Raw genomic sequence first — 24320 nt, 5'->3', positions numbered from 1 at the left:
GAAGAGGAAATATTGCAGAAAATATTCAGTAGAGTATTAGTGGATGACAATGGCATACTTGCTCTTAGAATGTCTTGTAAAATGTTCATATAACACAGTGACATTTGGTAGCCGGGCATTGCATCTACCTTGGTGTTTATCTGCTATCAGTTTAACTGACTACTAATACTAGGGAAGGACTGCAAAGCCATCAGGCAGTCTCTGACCAACTATAGCAAGGCATGAGCTCAGCCAGCCTATTTGGTGCTCAAAGTATGATTGATACAATTTTCTGCATTCCTATTTGAAGTTATTTAGGAACTTTGTATCTGAAAAATAGCATACACTGACATGCTTATCCTACTTTGTTCAAAACCTACTCCCTTTAAAGGAATTCTTGTAAGAAAAGGATTTTCTGTTAAGAAAGTAACAGTGTTGTCTGCAAACTTCCAATAGTTCTGTGTGCTTGATAGTCATTTTGTAAAACTGTTACTGCATAATAAGTATTTGTAAATTTTCCTCCTTGCATATCTCTTTAAAATTCTTTGGAAAGTAGGATGTTGATAATTAACTTACTCTTATCTGCCAGAACCAGGTACGATGCTACACGTGTTATTGCTAGTTACTGGTCTCAAATCTATTTGCCCTGCTTGCTTGTGTTTGCCTAGCCTGAAGGCTGTAGCCCTGAAGATAGTAGCAATCACCAAGTCAGTTTCCAAAATTGCCCATCAGCTGCTTTAGGTGACTCAGCAATCCTGCCTCGACTCTCAACAAGCATTAGGCTCACACTGGAAGGAATAGAGTGTGGGCCAGGGAAACTGTAGCTACCCAGGCTTGCTGTGGAGTTGAGAAGGAAAAAGGGGAGAATTAAGTTTGAATTTCTTTTAACTAACTTCCTCCTTGGGTCTTAATCTCTCTGATGTCCGGCAGCTTCCCAGACCTGATCCAGACTCTGGCACTGTCCTGAGTAGGAGGTTAAACAGAGGCAAATCAGCTAGTTAGGGAATACCTTTCTCCAACCAGGGTCATTTCTACTGCATAAGATTGTGAAATTGGCCTTGTGTGATAAGCTTGAGACTCCTATCTGATAGTCAAGAGTCAAACCCACTAAAATATTTACAATTTATACCAAAAGTTTTTAAAATACACTACTCTGAAAAGTTATTGGGGCTGGAGAAAAAGGAAAAATCATCTCATGTTTGTGTTTTTCCTTTAAAGATCAATTTAGGGTGTTCAGTTCAGTCGCTCAATCGTGTCCGACTCTTTGCGACCCCATGAATCAAAGCACGCCAGTAAGCAGGTGTTAATAAAACTAATACACCAAAGAGTTATATGAAACATGTTTTGTTATTTTTGGCCCCCCTTTAGACATACTCTTATTTCTATCTAAAATGTCTTCTGTTTTCATAAAAACAGAAGATTATTAAAGTGCTGTTTATGTCAGATAACCTGAATGATATTACTGCAAAAGATCATAACTAATGATATGTTTGTAATAGTGGTGATTGTTAGATTTTTATGAATAATAAATAGTTGGAAATACTATCGTAACAGTTTAAAATTCTGGACCTCAGACACTGTGGCTATCTAATAGAACTTGTTATCTTCATTGTCAGTAAATGTAGCATACCTGTTGTGCAGCTCTCAGTAATTTTTTAAAGTTTATGAAATTATATTAAATAAAAATTTTCCTATATAAGTAAGTCTTTTTCCATTATTTAAATGCATTTAAACCTCTCTCTGCTCATCAAAACCAGCACTGCCAAGTGTTTTTAGTTAAATTTTACTGCATTTATTCTCCAGTAAAGAAATGTTATTATATGCCTTTCACTTAACTGCAGTTTTCAGAAATCCAGTTGTTACCCAAGTTGTATAGATTATCAGTACAGTTTCTGAAAGCTTGATTGAAATGTACCGACTGTAAAGACCAACACACTTCAACTATAAATGCATCATTGAAAAACCAGCCAGTGTAAATTTGAAAATGCCTTCAATGAATAGAAAATATGTGCTTTCTGGGACTTCCTTGGCAGTCAGCAGTTAACACTCTAATGTTTCCAGTGCAGGGAGCACAGGCTTGATGCCTGGTCAGGGATGTAATATCCCATGTGCTGCATTGTGTAGCCAAAAAATTTAAAAATTAAAAAGTAAAATGTTTATTAAAATATACTGTATATATATGAAATATTCCATTGTCCTAATGATGCTCATTGTAAACACATTATTTCATTGGTGTTTATTAAAAAGGTAAGCTATTGTTTTTTGCATGTGTATTTGCAAGGGAAGACAATGTATATATATTTTTATTTCTGAAATGAGACAGAACATGATCCTGGATGAGTCAATTTATCTAGGCATCGGTTTTAAAAGGAGTTGAGAACTCAGACTATCTTTAGGATATTCAGCCTTTAATGTTTACTGTACAACATAATGAATCATGTTCCTAATTATTAAGACATAGGGCAAGAAGGTAAAATTTTATGAGCAGTATTTCACCAGAACATGTAGTGAATTCAAGAACAATTGAAGTTTTATTTTGAAGAGTATTTTGACTCAAAAACAAAGCTGTTATATTGGGTTGGCCAAAAGGTTCATTCAGTTTTTTTCTAAGTTGTCTAACTTCATTTGAAACAATTTTGTTAGATTGTACTGTGACAACTGTCATATAAGTGTGCATTTTAAAAAATCAAAATTGGTGGATTTTTGTGTAACCGTTTTAATATTGAAGATGGAAAAAAAAGCAATATTTTCAGCTTCATTATTTATTATACTTTATTATTTTAAGAAAGACAAAAATGCAACTGAAATGCAAAAAAAACAGATAAGTGTGGTGTATGAAGAAGGTACTGTGATCAGCGTTATATACCATGCAGAAGATAACCAACATACTAAAAATATCCAAATCAAGAGTTGAAAATCATTTGCACCAGCTTGGTTATGTTCATTGCTTTGATGTTTGGGTTCAACATAAGTCAAGTGAAAAATAAAAACCTTCTTGACCATATTTCTACATGTAATTCCCTACTGAGACATAACAAAAATTTTTCATTTTTAAAACAAATTATGATGGGCAGTGAAAAGTGGATACTTTACAATAATGTGGAACAGAAGAGATCGTGGGGCAAGCAAGATGAACCACCACCAGCCACACCAAAGGCCAGTCTTCATCCAGAGAAAGTGATGGTAGGATTGGAATGAAGTCCTCTGTTGTGAGCTTCTTCCAGAAAGCTGAACAATTCCAACACATACTGCTCCCAGTTAGACCAACTGAAAGGAGCCCTCAACAAAAAGCATCCAGAATCAGTCAACAGAAAATGTATACTCTTCCATCAGGATGACACAAGACTGACTGACTTCGATGACTGGACAAAAGCTGTTACTGCTCGGCTGGGAAGTTCTGATTCATCTGCTGTATTCACCAGATGTTGTACCTGTGATGTCCATTTATTTCCGTCTTTACAAAATTCTCTTAATGGAAAAAATTTTAACTCTCTGGAAGACTGACTGTAAAAGTCACCTGGAACAGTTGTTTGCTCAAAAAGATAAGTTTTGGGAAGATGGAATTTTGAAGGTGCCTGAAAAATGACAGAAGGTAATGGAACGAAATGGTGACTACGTTGTTCAATAAAGTTCTTGGTGAAAATGAAAAATCTGTCTTATTTTTATGTAGAAAAATGGAAACTTTTTGGCCAACTCAGTAAACTGAAGTGAGTTCACATATCTGTGAACAGCTGTTTTTGGAAGTAGATTTTAAGGTAGAATGGTCTGTATTCAAGTAAAATCTGTGGACAGTGAAGTGCGTTGAATTTAGGATTACATTTTATCACTTTTGACAAACGTGTATATCTCTGTAATCCTAACCCAGATAAAGAACCTTTCCATCATCTCAAAATGTGCAGGAAATTTCTCTCCCTTTCCGCCCTTGGCAACCATTTTTTGTTGTTGTTTTCTGTTCACATAGACTAACTGTACCTGTTCTTGAATTTCATATAAGTGGAATTGTACATTTTCACTTTTGTAAATTACTTTGTCTACGATGTCAGTGATATTCATACATCTTGTTGCATATATCCATAGTTTGGAGTATTTTTTTGGCTACTCAGCAGTGTTCCTTTTTGTGAACATCTCACAATTTATCCTTTCTCTCGTTTATGGACATTTGAGTTATTTCCAGTTCGGGGTGATCATAAATAAAGTTATTATGAACATTCTTCATGTACATGTTTTTATTTCTATTAAATAACAAGTAGAATTGCTGGGCCATAGGTAGGTCTTTGTTTATGAGAAACTGTCAAAAAGTTTTCCCAAGTGATTGTGGGTGCCATTTTATGTGCATTTGTGTACAATAATGTGAGTTTCAGTTTTATTATAGCTCATGATTTTAATTTGCATAACAAATGACATTTCACTGCTTTTTATATGTTTACTAACAATTTATATTTTTCTGAAATATCTCTTGACGTCTTGGGCCATTTTTTTCAATAGGCTGCTTGTCTCATTACAGAATGGTTGGAATCCTTTTCATAAGGATGTAAGTTCTTTTTCAGATGTATGTATTACTTGCATTTTTCTCCAGTTTGTGCTCTGCCTATAGATTTTCTTACTGGTGATTTGAGGAGCCAGGAGTGTTTTATTTTGAAGTTCTTTTTTTTTCCTTTTTGATTATATGTTTTTTGTGTCTTGTCCAAAATATTCTTATCAACCCCAAGTTCATAAAGGTAATTATGTTTTCTTCTGAAAGCAGTCTCATATTTAAATTCACAATCCATCTTAAATTCATTTATGTAAGGATTGAAGATCTTCATTCCTCCTAACCCCGTAAAAATGTTTGGTTTCGCTGAATTGGTTGAAAATGTTCTCAATCTCCATTGAATTCATTTGGTGCCTCTTTAAAATTAACTGACTGGGGAATTCCCTGCCAGTCCAGTGGTTAGAGCTCCACGCTTCCACTGCAGGAGGCATGGGTTCAACCTCTGGTCTAAGAACTAAAATCCTGCAAACTGTGGCCAAAAAACTGAAAAATATATAAAACTGTATAAATATGGGTCTACTTCTGAACTCTATTCTGTTCATTTATCCTCATACCAGTAGCACAGTCTTGATAGCCATAGCTTTCTGCCTGACTTTGAGAAATGGTAGTAAGTTTGGCTATCCTATCTAGGTTCTTTGCATTTCTATATAAATTTTGGAACCAGCTAATGAATTGTAGAAAAATCCTGTTATGATTTTGATTGCTCTGAATTTATAGATCATTTTTGAAAGCACTGACACCTTAATATTGACTCTTGAGCATGTTCTCTCTCTCCATTTATCTTAGGTCTTTTAGGAAGGTTTTGTAGTCTTCAGTGTAGAAATCTGGCAAACTTTTGTTAAACTCCTAAAATTTTTAAGATTTTTGGTGCTGTGGTAAGTAGAACTATTTTTTAATTAATCTTCCAGTTACTCATTACTGTTCTACACAAATGCAGTTAATTTTGTGCCTTTGACTTTGTAACTTAACAACCTCGCTAAATTCATTCAATTTTTCTAACTTATGTGTAGAACCTTTTTTATTTTGATACACACAATTATGTCATCTAAGAATTGTTTCAATTTTCATGTCTTTTTATCTCTTGTTACCACCTTATTGCACTGGCTAGAATTTCCTGTACAATGTTTAATAGATATGCTGAGAACCATGAATAGGTGTTGAATTTCAAAAATTCTCCATTTTTTTCCTCCATTTTTCAAGATGATCATGTGATTCTTTATGTTTTAGTTTGGTAATATGGTGAACTATCCTGCTTTCACTTGGTTATGATGTATTAATTACCCTTTTATATATTGCTGTTTGATATGGTAATACTGTGTTAAGGGCTTTTGTATCTATACTTACAAAAGGATATGGATCTGTAATTTCATTTTCTTATAAACATCCCTGTTAGGTTTTGGTATTAGGGTTATTACAGTGGCCTCACAACAGTCTGGGAAGTGTCCCTTCCTCCCCTTTGTTGGAAGAGTTTATAAGGTTGATGTTATTTTTAACTCTTAATATTTTGAAGAATTTACCACTGAAGTCATCTGGACCGAGAGTAAGAGGGGTTTGGGGGCATTCCAGTGAGGATATTGTGGATCATGACAGATACAAGATTATTCATTCTGTTTCTTTGTGAAAAATTTGATAAGTTGTATCTTTTAAGGAATTTGTCCATTTTATGTAATTTCCAATATTTCTGACATAATTCAGAATATTTTTAATATCTTTTTAGTGACTATGGGATCTGTATTATGTTTCTGCTTTTCTTTTTTATATTGGTAGTTTCTTTCCTGATTTTTTTTACCTGACAAATCTTGCTAGGGATTTAATCAAGTTTATTGATTTATTTCAAAGAACCAACTTTTGGCTTTTTAAATTTTATCCATTTATTTGTATTGTTTTATGCTCTCATTTTTATTATTCCTTTCTGTTTTGGTTTTAATTTGCTCTTCTGTTTTGGCTTTTTGGAAGTTTAGATAATTGATTTTAATAAAGACATTAAAACTATACGTTTCCCTCTATGTACTGCTTTAGATGCATCCCACAGATTTTATGTTTTTGTTATTCAAAATCAGAATGTTTTATTTCCTTTACGATCTCTTTTTTGACCCCTGGATTATTTAGAAATGTTTTGATTTTTAAATATTTGGAGGATATACTTTTTTCCTTCCATTCCCTACACTTTTTCTTAATAGTGTTAGGATTTCCAGTTCTGTATTAAAACATTTGTGGTAATAAGGATATCTTAATCTTGTTTCTTACCTTAAAGGGAATGCATCTAAGGTTAACCCGTAACAATTATAGACAGATGTTGAACTTCATGAAGTGATTGTTCTGGTTCAGTTAAAATTATCATGAAATGTTTTACTCATGTAGCAAAGTATATTGATGAATTTTTCTGATATTAAGTAATCCTTGTATTATTGGCACGTTCATCATCTGTTATTTTTAGTGCTGTATTGGATTCATTTAACTATTGCTTTATTTAGGATTTTCCATCTGTGTACATAAACAAAATGGGCCTATAATTTTTATTCTCTTGGTATGGATTTTTTGTTTATGAGATGGGAAGCTTCCCACTTCCTCATTTTCTCGGTTCTGAAACAACTTGCATAAAACAGCTATTGAAAGTTTGGTAGAATTTGATAGAATAAAAACACTTAGACCTGAGGTTTTTTGAGAGGACAGGTCTTTGCTATTTCTAATACACTTTTTACAGTTGATGAGTCTATTCAAATTATTCCTATACATTTTATATATTTCTAGGAGTTTATCCCTTTTAAACATTTCAATTTAGTTACTTAACTAAATTTAGTTACCTAAATATTAAGACTTTACCTCCATATGTCTGAAATAATTTCTCCTTTCTGGGTTATTTTCCATACATTCTTTGGTTTCTTTTTTTTTTTAAGCTGAGGTATAATTGACAGATAACATTAGTTTCAGGTGTACAACATCATTTTATATTTGTATACATTGTGAAATGGTTATAAGCCTAGTTAACATCTCTCACCAAAGATAGTTACAAAATTTTTTCTTGTGATGAGAACTTTTAAGATCTCTTAGCACTTTAAAACTTGCAATATGGTATTTAGTCACCATACTGTCATTACATCCTCATGATTTACTCTGTAACTGAAAGTTTGTACCTTTTGACCCCCTTCATTCATTTCACCCAACTCTTAAGCCCCAACCTGAATCTTCCATGAGTTCAGTTTTCTTGGGATTTTTTTTATTTTTTGGTAAGATTCTACATATATTTAAGTTGGCTCATATGACATTTGTCTTTCTCTGTCAGATTTATTTCACTTAGCATAATAATGGCAACCCACTCCAGTGTTCTTGTCTGGAGAATCCCAGGGACGGCGGAGCCTGGTCGGCTGCCGTCTGTGGGGTCGCACAGAGTCAGACACGACTGAAGTGACTTAGCAGCAGCATAATGCCAAGTCCATTCATGTTGTCTCAAATGGCAGGATTTTTTTTTTTAATGGCTGAATATACCTTTATGTATGTATGTATATTTTTTATTCATTTATTGTTGAACATGTTTCCACATCTTGTAAGTTGTTAATAATGCTTCAGTGAACATGGTTATAGACTTACCAAGTTAATATTTTTGTTTTCTCTGGCTAAATACCCAGAAGTAGAACTGCTGGATCATAGGTAGAATGTCTATATTGTCTTCCATAGAAGCTACACCAGTATACATTCCCACCAACAGTGTACCAGGGTTCCCTTTTCTCCACATCCTCACCTGTACTTTTTTGATAATAGCCTTTCCAACCAGTGTGAGGGGACACTGGTTTTGATTTGCATTTTCCCGATGATTAGTGATGCTGAATACCTTTTCATGTACCATTTTTATGTCTTGTTTGGGAAAATGTCTGTTCAGAGCCTCTGCCCATTTTTTTTAATTGGATAGTTTATTTTCTTGCTATTGAGTCATATGAGTTCCTTATAAATTTTACACTATTAATTAACCGTTTGTCAGAAATATGATTTGCAGGTATTTTCTCCCATTTAGTTGTGTTTTCATTGTGTTGATGACTTCCTTTGCTGTGAAACTTTTTAGCTTGATGTAGTCACACTTTTTTATTTTGTTGCTTTTACTTCTTAAATCTAAAACATCAATGACAATACTGATGTCAAGGAGTTTACCACCTATTTTTTTTCTAGGACTTTTATGGTTTTAAATCTTACATTTAAATCATTTTGAGTTATTTTTTGTTTCTGGTCCAATTTTCCCAGTACCATTTATTAAAAGATGCCTTTGTTTTAAATTAATTGACCACAGGTGTATGGGTTTATTTCTGGGTTCTCTATTGTGTTCCATTGATCTATGTATGTTTTTATGCCAATACCATACTGTTCTGTTAGAGCTTTGTGTGATGTATTTGAAATTTAGGAAGCATGATGCCTCCAGCCTTGTTCTTTTGTCTTAAGATGGCTTTGGCTATTTGAAGTTTTGATGGTTCTATACACATTTTAGGATTGTTTGTTTTCTATGTCTGTTAAAAATTCTGTTGAAATTTTTATGAGGGTTGCAATATATCTGTAGTTTGCTTTGGATAGTATGGACATTTTACCAGTAATCTTCTAATTCATGAGTACAAAGCAGCTTTCCATTTATTTGTGTCATCCTCAGTATCCTTCAGAGTCATAGTTTTCAGTATACAGATCTTTTGCTTCCTTGGTTAAAATGTATTCCTAGATATTTTATTCTTTGTGACGCTTTCAGAAAGAACTTTCTTCATTTTCCTTTTTCACAGTTGTTATTCATGTATAAAAACAACAACAGATTTCTATATATTGATTTTATATCCTGCAACTTTACTGAATTTATTAGTTTTAATAGTCTTTGGTGGCATTTAGGGTTTTCTGTATATATGTCATCTGCAAAGGTATACTTATTTCTGAGTTGGATGCCTTTTCTTTCTTTTTCTTGCTGAATTAATTGCTCTGCTTAGGACTTCCAATACTATGTTGAATAAACTTGGTAAGAGGGGACATTCTTGTTTTGTTCCTGATCTTAGAGGAAAAGCTTTTAGCTTTTCAGTGTTGAGCATGTTATGTTATCTGTGGACATGTCAAATGGCCTTTTTTATGCTGCAGTGAATTTTCTCTGTACCTCTTTGTTGAAAATTTTACCATAAATGAATTTTGTCAACAACTTTTTCTCCTTCTATCGAGACTGTTGTATGATTTTTATCCCTCATTTTGTCAATTTATTACATTCACTGATTTGCAGATGTTGAACCATCTTTGGATCCCTTTAATAAATCCTACTTGATCATGGTTTCTGATCCTTTTAATGTATTCTTGAATTGTTTGCTGATATTTTGTTGAGGGATTTTGTATCTACGTTCATGAGGGATATTGGCCTGTAATTTTTCTTCTTGCAGTGTCCTTTTCTGGTTTTGGTACCAGGGTGATGCTAACCTTGTAAAGTTGGAAGCACTTCCTCTTTTCCTATTTTTTTGGATGAGTAAGATTTGGTATTCTTTAAATTTTGGTAGAATTCACTAGTGAAGTCATCTGGTTCTGGAGTTTTTTTGGAAGGTTCTGGATTGCTGATTTAATCTCTTTACTAGTCATTGATCTACTAAGATTTTCTATGTTTCTAGGAATTTATCCATTTCTTCTAGGCTAGTCAGTTTGTTGGCATACAGTCACTCATAATCTCTGGAGAAGGCAATGGTAACCCACTCCAGTACTCTTGCCTGGAAAATCCCATGGACAGAGGAGCCTGGTAAGCTGCAGTCTATGGGGTCACTAACAGTCAGACACAACTGAGCAACTTCACTTTCACGCAATGGAGAAGGATGTGGCAACCCACTCCAGTGTTCTTGCCTGGAGAATCCCAGGGACAGGGGAGCCTGGTGGGCTGCCGTCTATGGGGTCGCAGAGTCAGACATGACTGAAGCGACTTGGCAGCAGCAGCAGCATTCATAATCTCATGATCCTTTGTATTTTTGTGGTGTCACTTGTAACATCTCTAACATTTCTCATTTTGAGTCCTTTCTTTTTCTTGATGAGTCTACGAAAGGTTTGTCAATTTTGTTTGCTTTTCAGAGATCCACCTCTTGATCTTTTCTGTTGTCTTTTGAATCCATTTCCTTCCATCTGCTAATTAGTGTTCTTTATTCATCTTTTTCTAGTTCCTTTCTAGGCACTTCTCACTATGAACTTCCTTTTAATAACTGTATTCCATAAGTTTTGGTATGTTTTATTTGCATTTTGTTTGCCTCAAAGTATCCTTTTTTTATCCTTTATTTCTCTTGATTTTTTCTTTGATCTTTTGTCCAGTGGCATGTTGTTTAATCTACATATTTGCAAATTTTCCAGGTTTGTTCTGTAACTGATTTTTAGTTTCATTCCATGTACTCAAAAAAAGAACCTTGATATGATTTCATTCTTCTCAAATTTATTAAGACTTGATTTGTGGCCTAAAAATCTGTCTTGGAGAATGTTCCTGTTCACTTGAGAACAATGTATATTTACTGTATTGCTATCTCTTTCTGTAAGTCTTAATATGTGCTTTATATATTTAAGTGCTTCTATGTTGGGTTTATAAATGCTTACAAATATTATATCCTTTTGTGGGATTAACCCCTTTATCATTATGTAACGTCCTTCTTTGTCATTTATTATAGCCTGTTTGTCTCATGTAAATATAGCCAAAACAACTTCCATTTGATTTCTATTTACAAGGAATCTTCACTTTGACTTCCAGTCAGTGTGTGGCGTTATAGCTTAAGTGCAGCATATACTTGTAGGCAGCATATAGCTTGGTCTTGGGTTGGTTTTCATCCATTCAGCTACTCTGCATATTGGTAGGTATATACTCATTGGCCATTTGTGCATTGTTTTCAGGCTCTATTGCAGTTCTTCTGTCCCTTTCTCGTCCTGTGTGATTTGATGGTTTTCTTTTGTGGTGTGCTTAGATTTATTTATCTTTTGTATATCTATTAGATGTTTTCCTGTGTGGTTACCATGAAGTTTACCTATAACAAAGTCTTTGTCATTGATAACAACTTAAGTTTGAACACATTCTAAAACTACATTTTTTACTTTCCTCCAGCTACATTTCAGGTTTTTGATATCACATTTTACTTTTTATATTGCGTATCACTTTTCTTTTTTACTACTTTAGTCTTTAACCTGTATGCTAGCTTTATAAGTGACTTATGTACATAGGAATTAAGCTTTATGTAATCTAATTAAGCTTTCTATGTCTTTTAGTGATTAAATTTATAAGAAATTTTTAATTTCCAAGTACTTGGGGTATATATTATTTTTCATTTATAATTCTGTTATAGTCAAAGAACATACTCTGTATGATTTCAAACCTTGGGACTGTATTAAAAGCTAGCATGGGCTATATCTTGGCGAATGTTCCATGTGCGCATCCAAGACTTTGTTTCTGGTTCTACATTTAAAAGCTGAATGTCGCCACTCCATCCTGACAGCAAGTAAGAAGTTGAACAGATTGAAAATCAATAGCTCTTCTTGGATTCATAAGAGACTGGAGAATAGAGGGAAAACTGCTACCCCAATGTTGGAGAGGTAAGCAAAGACTGAAAAAAAAACAATACATTTGGGACAGTTACAAAAGGTATAACATATGTACACATGGTAATATCACTAGAAGAAATAAAAGAGATATTTGAAACAATGACAGATTTTACCCCAAATTAATGGCAGAGACCAAACCATAGATCCAAGAAATTCAGAGATCACCAATCTAATCTCAAGAAAGCCAGAGATTAAGAAAAAAATATCACCAACTTAGATTTCTGTACTCTGCAAAACTGTTCTTTCAAAAGTGAAGGATAAAGATTTTCTGAAACAAAAATTGATGGAATTCATTCACCATGCGAGAAACATTTAGAGAGAATGAGTGTAATATAGGTCAAAAACTCAGATCTGTATAAAGGAAGAACAGAAGTGATGGTAAAATAAAAACTTTTTTCTTATTTTTAATTGATCTAACAGGATAACAGTTTCTTCCAAATACCAAAAATGTATTTGATTATGTATGCTAATGTATATGCTTATATATAAATGAAGTGAATAACAGCAGTAGTACAAAGAAGGACTTAGGATTATTTTGTTACCATAATGTACACTGCCTGTGATGTGTTATTTCATAGTTGACTTGGATTAGCTACAAAAGTATATACAAATTCTATTCCCCCACTAAAAAAGGTTGGGGGGAAAAAGTATAACTAATAGGCTAAGGAGAGAAACAGAATCTTAGAATATGCTATTAAAACTACAAAAGCCAGAAAAAGAACCAAGGGTAACAATTAGAAAATAGTAATGAATATGATAGGTATTAATAATACCACTGTATCAGTAATCACTTTGAATGTCATTTGAACGTACCAGTTTAAAAATAAATTGGTCTTGGTTTTAGATCCACTCTGACAAACAGTGTGTTATCTACAAGAAACCCATTTTAAATATAAAGACATATAGATTAAAAGTAAATGGACAGAAAGAAAATATACCACACTAAGGCTAATCAAAAGAAAGAGCAGCTATATAATTTTCAAGAACAGCAGAGTAATAAGGGCATTAAATAATGATAAAGGAGTTAGTTCATCAAGAAGGGGTTAGTTTAATGTGTAAGTGCCTAAAAACAGCATCAAACTATATGAGGCAAAAACTAATGGAAATAGATAAATTCACTGTCAGAGTTGGAGATTTTAACAACCTTCATCAGAATTGGACAGATCCAGCAGACAAAAATCAGTTAAGGATATAGTTGAATTAAAAATGAACTGAATAAAATGGACATCTGTAGACTGTTTTATCCAACAACAGAATACAAAATCTTCTCAAGCATATATATATTCACCAAGATAGACCATATGTGGAACAAAAAAACACCCCTTTAAAAGAACAGAAATTAAACTAGAAATAAGTTACAAGATAACTGGAAAATCCTAAAATACATGGAGATTAAGCAACACTTCTAAATAACACATGGGTCAAAGAAGAAATCCAGAGAAATTTTAACTAAACTGAGTATTTTGAACTAAATGAAAACACAACTTAGCAAAATTGGTGGGATGCAGCAGCAGTAGTGCTTAGAAGGAAATTTATAACATTTAAGTGTATACATTAGGGGAAAAAAAAACAGAAAAACCTAGAATAACTTCCACCTCAGGAAACCAGAAAGAGAAGAACAAGTTAAAACCAAAGTCAGCAGAAGAAAAGAGATAATGAGAACTAGAGCAGAAATTAATGAAGTTGAAAACAGATATTAATAGAGAAAATGAATGAAAGCAAACTCTGGTTCTTTGCAAAGAGCAATAAAATTGATAAATCTCTAGCCAGGATAACTGGGCTTCCTTGGTGGCTCAGAGGTTAAAGCATCTGCCTCCAATGCGGGAGACCCGGGTTCGATCCCTGGGTAGGGAAGATCCCCTGGAGAAGGAAATGGTAACCCACTCCAGTATTCTTGCCTGGAGAATTCCATGGACGGAGAAGCCTGGGAGGGTACAGTACACAGGGTCGCAAAGAGTCGGACACGACTGAACGGAATGGAGGATAACTGAGGGGAAAAAAGAAGACACAAATAACTAATACCAGAAATGAAAGAGGACATCACTACAGATTCCAAGGACATTAAAAGGATAATAAAGGAATATTATGAACAACTCAATGACCACAAATGTGACCGCCTAGAATAAACTGACCAATTCCTTTAAAAACACAATTGTCCAATGCTCAAACAAGAAGAGAAAAACCATCTAAAAAGGCCTCTATCTACTAAAGAAAGTGAATGGATCATTAATAACCTTGCAAAACGGCAAGGCCAAATGGGTTCACTGATGAATTCTACCACACATTTTAAGGAAGTAATTATACCAATTCTCTTAGAAGACAGGAGAGGAAATACATTTTACACTCATTCTTTGAGCCTAGCATTACTCCTAATACTGATATCAGATAAAGACATTATAGCCATCATAGAAAAATCCTATAGACCAAATATCTCTCATGGGTGGAGAAGATCCCCTGGAGAAGGAAATGGCAACCTACTCCAATATTCTTGCATGGAAAAACCCCATGAACAGAGAAGCCTGGTGGGCTACAGTCCATGGGGTCATGTAGAGTCAGACACAACTTGGCAACTAAACCACAGTATCTCTCGTAAATATAGATGTAAAATCAGAGTTTTAGCAAATCAGGAGGGGTGCTTCAGACTCATAGCAACATTTCCTCTCCCCTTTGATTTACAACTAATTGGACATCCATAACCCAGAAAAAAGTATCTCTGCACAGCACACCAGGTGACCCGAGAGAGAGATCCATCTACCTTACATCCAAAAGTGGGTGGATTGGGATCTCAAAGGAGGCAGAAGACCCAGAACATTAGTGGCAATGGTGGGCTAGCATGCCATTCTGCCAGTGGAGATGGAGAGCAAAGATAGTGAGTGGGGGGGTCTCCCTGGTCACACGTGCTGGAGGGACCCACTGCTCTGAGTAGAGGTTACATGACTGAGGGGAGAGAAAGGGAAAAGAAGGTAAAAACCTAAATGTTCATTGACACAGGAACAGATAAAGAAGATATGGTACATACATACAATGGAATATTATTTAGCCATTTAGAAAAGAATGAAATCATGCCATTTGCAGCAACATGGATGGACCTACTGTACTAAGTGAAGTCAGACAAAGACAAATATATTACTCACATGTGGAATCTAATTTTGTAAAATGATACAAATGAACATTTACAAAACAGAAGCAGACTCACAGATATCAAAAACAATCCTGTGGTTACCACAGGAGAAATGTTGAAGTGGGATAAATGAGGAGCTTGGATGAACATAACACACACTACTGTAAATGATCAACATGGACCTACCGTGTATAGCACAGGGAATTCTACTCAATATTCTGTGATAACCAATATGCGAAAAATCTGAAAAAGAATGAGCATATATTTATGTATAACTGAATCACTGCTGAAACATTGTAAATCAACTACCAATAATATTAAAATAAGAAAGCAGACAACGGAAAGGATGTATTTTTTGCTGTCTGCCCCAGGATTCTGGCAAGAAGACCACCCACAAACATATTTAAGGATCCGAAATGGCAACCCACTCCAGTATTCTTGCCTGGAAAATCCCATGGATGGAGGAGCGTGGTGGGCTATAGTCCATGGGCTCACAAAGAATCAGATATGACTGTGCAACTTCACTTCATACCAGGCTTTAGGCAGCCCCAAGTGCCAATGATATACCTCACCCAACTCTGCCACTACCCTTTTCTCCCCTATATTTCTCTCTGCCAACTTTTTCTTTCTTTACGTGCACACTCCCAACCCCTTATGAGTGAAGCTTTGAAAAATAAAAAACTTGTGCTATAGTGCAACATTTTGAAAAAGTTTCCTAATTGCCAACCTGTTGAATCAAAGTCTTACCTAAATAAGAAAGGTGTTCTCTACTTCAAATGCAGCAGCAAAGGCACTTTTCATCATATACTATTGAAAAGAATCACGGTATTACAGTTTCACAAAAGTTTTACAGGAACTGAACCCAAGACACAGAATATTGTGATCTAAAAGATAAAGAATTCAAAATAGTTACGAAGAAATTCAACAAGCTAAAAGAAAACTGAGAAAGGTAATACAGTGATCTGATCTCAGGAATAAAGTCAATGAGTAGAAGGAGTACTACACCAAAGGGATTGAAATTCTAAAAAAAAATAAACTCCAGGGTTCAAGAACTTAGAGATGAAGAATGAATTAGAAAGCATTGGATATAGGGCAGGTCAGATGGAAGAATGAGCTCAAGGATAGCAATATAGAAGTGTTTCAGGTGAAAAAGAAGAGAGAAGTAATACTTTTTTGAAATGAAGATACCACATGAGAATTTACAGACTCCATTAGAAGGGCCAACATGGCATTAGTGGGTATACCATAAGGAGAAGAGAGAAAAGAGCTGAGCACATGTTCAAAAAAATATAGCTGAGAACTTCCTATACCTGGGAAACTGGATATACTGGTCATGAAGCTAATAGAACACCTTCTCTCAATGAAAAAAAGACCTCCAAGATACATTAAGACTCAAACATCAATTATAAAGAATTTTAAAAGCAGCCATTGGAAAAAAAATAAACAAAACCCATAACCTACAAAGAAACCCCTATATAATGCAATCAGCAGATTTATCAACAAATTCTACACACCAGGAGAAAGTGAGATGACGTATTCAAAGTACTGAAAGACAAAAATTCAGTCAAGAAAACCCAATGCAGAATGACATATATACACTGCTATATATAGATCATAAAGATCTAATGTATAGCACAGGGAACTCAATTCTCTGTAATGACTTCTTTTGGAAAATCATCTAGAAGAGAGTGGATATGAGACTTCCGTGGTGGTCTAGTGGTTAAGAACCTGGCATGCGATGCATGGGACTTGGGCTCAGTCCCTAGTATGGGAAGATCTCACAGACCGCAGAGCAAGTAAGCCTGTGCACCACAACCACTGAGCCCTTGAATTCTGGAGCCCACTAGAATCCACACACCATAACAAAAGATTCCACATGATGCAACAAGACCCAACGCAGTCTAATATTTTTTTTAAAAAAGGTCAAATATATGTATAACTTGATTCCCTCTGCTGTAGAGCAGAACCTAACAACACTGCAAATCAACTATACTCCAACTAATAAAAAGAAAATACCCTATCCAGACAAACAAAACCTCAAGGAGTTTACCACCACTATACCTGCCTTAAAAGAAATGTTGATCAGAGCTATTCAAGATGAAATTAAAAAGCAAAGAAGTACACAAAAGTGATTAAGGTGACAGAATTGAAAAACTAAAATGTTTAGTATATTAAACAATTCAGTTCAGTCGCTCAGTCGTGTCCGACTCTTTGCAACCCCATGAATCACAGCACGCCAGGTCTCCCTGTCCATCACCACCAAAAGGAGGACATTAAAAATTACTGTAGCTACTAAAACTTAGTAACAAAGTCACAGCATAAAAAAAGATAATTTGAGAAATCAAAAATATAAAAGGGGAAGAGTAAAGGATGGAACACATTTAGACAAATGGAAATAAATTGCTATCAGCAAAAAAAAGGACTACTGTTTCTATATTTTATGTAAATCTCACGGTAACTACAAAAAGCTACAGCAGACACACAAACATAAAAGAGAGTGAACAAATCACCATGGAAAATCACCAACTTAAAAATGAAAAAGAAAACAATGAAGAGACAACCAGAAGGCCAAAAAAATGGCATTGGTAAATCTTTACGTATCAATAATCTCCCTCAATGTAAATGGGTGGAACTTATCAAATAGAGGCATGGACTGGACGGGTTAAAAAGAAAAGACAACTACATGCTGCTTACAGGAGACTTATTTCAGCTCTAAAGACACACATAGGGCTCAAGGTAAAAGAATGGAAAATCATATTCCAAGCAAATGAAAACCAAAAGATGGTGAAGCCATACTTGTATCAAACAAGAGACTTCAAGCCAAAAGTGGTAATGAAAGTCAAAGGTTAGTCTATAATGATAAAAAGAGCCCATACATCAAGAAGTTAGAGCAATTATTAATACATATGTTCCCAACACCCAAGTAACCAAACGTATTAAGCAAATACTAACACCTTAAGGGAGTAGACAACAGTAGAATAATAGTAGGGAAGATCAGTATCCTACCATCAGCAATGAATAAATTGTCCAGATAGAAAAACAATAAGAAAATGTTGGAATTAGGATAAATGGACTTGACAGTCACATACATAACACTCTATGCAACAGCAGCAGAATACACATTCTTTTCAGGTGCACATGGAACACTCTCCAGGATAGATCATAAAACAGAACACAGATTTTACCAACTTTAAGAAAACTGAAATCAAACCAGCTATCTTCTGACCAAGATGGTATGAAACTAGAAATCAACAAAAAGATCTACAAATATGTGGACACTAAACAGCACAATGGGTCAAAGAAGAAATCAAAAGGGAAATTAAAAATTATCTTTGGAAATTCCTTGGTGGTCCAGTGGTTAGGACTCTATGCTTTCACAGATGAGTGTGCAGGTTCAGTCCCTGGTTGGGAAATTAATATCCAAAAGCCATGTGGCACAGCCAAATAAAATTATATCAAAACAATGAAAATGGAAATACAACATATCAAGCATTAAGTACATATTAAGAAATCAAAAATATCTCAAATAACCTAAAGATACTAGAAAAAGAACAAATCAAGCCCAAATTAAGCAGAAGGAAATAATATAAAGAGTGAAAGTAAATGAAAGAGAGACCAGAAAACAGAATCAACCAGACTAGAGGCTGCTTTTCTGAAAAGATATAAAGAAAATTAACAAGTCTTTAGCTACACTTAGAAAAAGACTTGTTATAAATGAAAAAGGAGATGTGACATCTGATACTGGAGAAATACAGAGGATCATAAGACTACTTGAACAATTATATGCCAAAAATTACATAACCTAGACAAGATAGATATATTTCTAGAAACACAAAACCTACGAAGACTTAAGCAGGAAGAAACAAAATCTGAACAGTCCAAAAGTAAGTAAATTGGATCAGTAATCAGAATCTCCCATCACAGAAAACTCCAGGACCAGATGGCTTCTAGAGATTTTTACCAGACGTAAGGATTTAACACCCATCGTCCTCAAAATTTCAAAATATCAAGGAATGGGGAACACTTTCAAACTTATTCTATAAAGCCAGTGTACCTTGATAGTAAAACCAGATATGGATAATGAAAGAAAAGATCAGTAATCCTGATGCCGGGGCTGGGAGAGGGGGTGGCAGGGGAAACCTTTAACAGATTGAGTATAGAAGGAACTTAATTAAGGCTATATATGACAGACCCACAGCTAACATTATACCCAGTGAAGGAAAATTGCAGGTGTCTACTCTAAGATCAGGAAAAAGACAAGGATGCCCATTCTCACCACTTCTACTGTACTGGCTGGAGCAGAACAGAATAGAGTGCCCAGAATTAAATCCTAGCATACACAAGGGAACTAAGCCCACCAAACGTGGAAAGGATAGTCTTTTCAGCAAATGGTGCTGGGGAAATTGGAGAAACACATTCAGAGCAATGAAATTGGTCCCCTATCTCACATCACTCAAAAAAAATAAACTAAACTGAGGGACTTCCCTGCGGTCCCAGGGTTAAGATTCCACTTCCACTGCAGGGGGCACAGGTTTGATCCCTGGTTGGAGAACTAACATCCTGCCTGCTGTGTGGCCAAAATAACAACAACTGAAAATAGATCAAAGACTTAAACATCAGACCTGACACCATAAAACTCCTAGAAGAAAACACAGGGAAAATGTTCATCAATATTAGTCTTGGCAGCAATTTTTTGGACATGACACCAGAAGTACAAACCATAAAAGCAAAAATCAGTATGTGCGAGTACATCTAACCCAAAAGCTTCTTCACAGCAAAAAAAAACAAAAAACGAAAAGACAACTTACAGAATGGGGGGGGGGGGAATTGCAAACTGTGTATAAGTTAAGGGGTTAATATCCAAAACATACTGAAATCATACAACTTAACAACAAAATGTAATTAAGAAATGGGCAGAATTAATAGACATTTTTCCAAAAAGGACTCAAAACAGTCAACAAGAATATGAAGATAACATCCCACTAATCATCGAGGAAATGTACATCAAAACCACAGTGAGATATCACCTCACACCTCTTAGAATAACTATCATCAAGAATACAAGAGAAAAAAGATGCCAGTAAGCGTGTGATAAAAAGGAAACCCTCATTCACTGTTGGTGAGGATGTAAACTGGTCTAACCACTATGGAAAATAGTATGGAGGTTCCTCAAAAAATTTTAAAATAGATCTAACATATGATCCAGCAATTCTACCTCTGGACATATATACCCCAAGGAAATAAAAACAGGATTTTAACATGATAAATACACTTCCTTATTAATCACAGTATCATTCACAATAGCCAAGCTATGGAAACAGGACTTCTCTGGTGGTCCAGTGATTAAGAGTACACTTGTCAATACAGGGGACACAGGTTTAATCCCTAGTCCAGGAAGAATACATGCCAAGGGGCAGCTAAGCCCATGTGCCACAACTACTGAGTTCATGAGCCCTAGAGCCCACGCTCTGCAACTAGAGAAGCCACCACAACGAGAGGCCTGCACACCACAACTAGACACTAGCCTCCTCTCACCACTAGATAAAGCCCGCACACAGCAACGAAGATCCCAGTACTGCCAAAAATAAAATTTTTAAAAAAGCAGCTAAACTCTTAAAACTGAGTATTGTCAAGGTTTCAGTTCTTCCTAAACTGATCTACACATCCAACATATTCCCAGTTGAGATTCTACCAACTGCGCTATAGAACGTGTAGCACGTATGAGCTATAGAATTTGTGCTCTCCAGTTGCTGAATGTTCTACAAACATCAACAGTGATTTTCAAATCAGAATCTGTGTGTGTGTGGCTTTTAGACAGTTCTATCAATTACTGAATGAGTAGTAAAGCCTCCAACTATAATTAATTGTGAATTTGCGCATTTCTGTCATTTTTTGCTTCCTACATTTTGAAGGTCTGTTACTAGGTGCATATAAATTTAGTATATTTTGATGAACTGATCTTTTATCAAAGTGAAATGTCCTTTTATACTTTATATTAACATAGCCACACTACCTTTATTATGCTTGTTTACATGATCTATCGTTTTACTTTTAGTCCTTCTATCTTTATATTTAATGCATGACGTATAAAGCATCTACTTGGGTCTTGCTTTTTGTCTATTCCAAAAGTCTCTTCTAATTAATATAATCATCAACATCTTTGCATTTAAACTTTACATCTTGCTCTTTTCTATTGTCTCTTGTGCTTACTTCTTTCCTGACTTCATTCAGGTTGTTTTTTAGCATTCGGTCTCCTTTTAGCTTTACGGTTATACCTGTTTTCAGTGGCAATTCCTAGGATTTACAAAACATCCTTACATTGCTCAGTGGTAAAGAATCTGCCTGCAGTGCAAGAGCCACAGGAGATTCCGGTTCAAACACTGGGTTGGGAAGATCCCGTGGAGAAAGAGATGGCAACCCACTCCAGGATTCTTGCCTGGAAAAACCCATGGGACAGAGGAGCCTGGCAGGCTACAGTTCATAGGGGTCACAAAGAATTGGACACAACTGAAGCTACTTAATTAACATCCTTGCAGTGAATATTATAAGAATCTTACAATAAAATTCCATTTACTCTTCCAATCCTTTGTACTACTGTCATGTAGTTTACATTTATAAACCCAACTAAACAGTTTTTCCTTTAAACAATTATTTTAAAGAAATGAAGTTTTATAAAAGTATTTTATAATGCTTTCCAATTCCAGTGAATATTCAGGACTGATTTCCTTCAGGATTGAAAGTACCATAAAAAGTATTTTAATTTATATTTTTAAAATATAAAAGTATTTTATAATACTTTCAATTCTGAAGGAAATCAGTCCTGAATATTAATTGGAAGGACTGATGCTGAAACTGAAACTCCAATATTTTGGCCACTTCATGTGAAGAACTGACTCACTGGAAAAGACCCCGATGCTGGGAAAGATTGAAGGCAGGAAAAGAAGGGGATGACAGGATGAGATGGTTGGATGGCATCACTGACTTGCTGGACAGGAGTTTAAGTAAGCTCCAGGAGTTGGTGATGGACAGGGAGGCCTGGCATGCTGCAATCCATAGGGTCACAGAGTTGGACACGACTGAGCAACTGAACTGAATTGATGGCATAAGTTGTACTTTTTAGTGTTCACTGCCTGAGAAAATACACACATAAGGATATAAAGATCCCTTACTCTTGCAACGGTATACTAGAGGTACAACCTGAAGTAGAACTACGTGCATGTGTGCTGAGTCACTTCAGTCCTGTCACTCTTCGGGCTGTAGCCTGCCAGGCTCCTCTGTCCATGGGATTCTCCAAGCAAGAATACTGGAGTAGATTGCTATGACCGTCTCCAGCAGATCTTCCCAACCCAGGGATGGAACCAGTGTCCTCTGTGTCTCCTGTATTGCAGGCAGATTCTTTACTACAGACCACCGGGGAAGCCCCCAGAACTACCCTACCCAGCATTTAAAAATATGCGTGCAGTTCAGACTGTCAAACTAGAGAAGCAGTTTTTCATTTCCTGTAAAATGTACAGCTCCAAGATCCAATGCAGGACTGTCCTGCCCAAAAATGTCCAAGTATCTGGCTATCCTTTGGGACATTACTTATTTTTACTTGTTTGAGAGAGTAAGAAACATTCATGTCTAACAACAGAATACTTGATTTTCCCAAATTTCTAATCCAATGGTCTTCCATTATGCTACATGACAGCATCATCTATTCAACCATTTCAATTAGACAGTTTTTTGACCTCACCTTTAAAACATATCCTTAGTTTGCCCACCTCTCTTCTACCGTTGTCACACTAGTTCAAACCAGCATCACACCTTGTCCAGACAGCAACCTCCTAACTCACTGGGAATCATTCTCAAAAGAGCAGCCAGTCACCTTCTAAAAACAAAACCCAAAAGGTTTTTTCTTTCCTGTTTTAAAATCTCCAAAGTTATCTCATTGCACTTAGAAATTCACACTCCTTGTGCTAGCTCACAAAATCATATGCAAGGTGGCTCCTGCCTGCCTCTCATCTCATAGCCCTCTCTTTGCTCCTCAGCCACCTCACTGCCTTACCTTCCATTCCTCAAACTTGCCAAGTTCATTCATGCTTCAGGGACTTTGAACTACTGTTGTTCTCTGCTAGATCTAGATCACGTGGGTGGCTTTTCTTTTGGAGCTCCAGCTCTGCAGAATCCCCAGAAGTAGGACTAGGTAGTTACCTTAAAAATAAGTAAACTAAAAAACTTAGATAAAGTTTGTGATCCAATGAGCTAAACTTTCTTCTCCTCACATCTCTAAGCAAGTTACAGATTTGGTTGTTAATGAATCTTGAAATAAAAAGTATCTGAGAATCCAATTCATTAATATTTATTTCCCTTAGAAAACCTTCACATTCAGTGCATGTAGTATTAGGTAAGGCCATACTGATGCACCAGACACCCAGCAACAACAAAGAGCCTCAAAGAGAAGAGGTGTAACATTCTCTGATTACACTCTGTGGAGTTTCAGTAGGAACTGTTCAACATGACAAAGTGGGAGTTGCTCCTGGAATGCAAAGATGGTTCAACATATGAAAATCAATCATTCTGATATGCCACAGAGTGAAGGACAAAAACCACATGATCATACTGACTGATGCAGAAAAGCATTTGATAAGACTCAATACCCTTCCAAATAGATGGGAAACAGTGGCTGACTTTATTTTTCTGGGCTCCAAAATCACTGCAGATGGTGATTGCAGCCATGAGATTAAGACACTTACTCCTTGGAAAGAAAGTTATGACCAACCTGGATAGCATATTAAAAAGCAGAGACATTACTTTGCCAACAAAGGTCCATCTAGTCAAGGCTATGGTTTTTCCAGTGGTCATGTATGGATGTGAGAGTTGGACTGTGAAGAAAGCTGAGCACTGAAGAATTGATGCTTTTGAACTGTGGTGTTGGAGAAGACTCTTGAGAGTCCCTTGGACTGCAAGGAGATCCAACCAGTCCATCCTAAAGGAGATCAGTCCTGGGTGTTCACTGGAAGGACAGATGTTGAAGCTGAAACTCCAATACTTTGGCCACCTGATTCAAAGACATGACTCCTTGGAAAAGACTCGGATGCTGGGAAAGATTGAGGGCAGGAGGAGAAGGGGACGACAGAGGATGAGATG

This window comes from Moschus berezovskii, chromosome 1 (assembly GCF_049115385.1).
Source record: "Moschus berezovskii isolate FMDL1 chromosome 1, NW_MosBer_1.0, whole genome shotgun sequence".
Lineage (NCBI taxonomy): Eukaryota > Metazoa > Chordata > Mammalia > Artiodactyla > Moschidae > Moschus > Moschus berezovskii.
Note: the sequence above shows the minus strand (reverse complement) of the source record.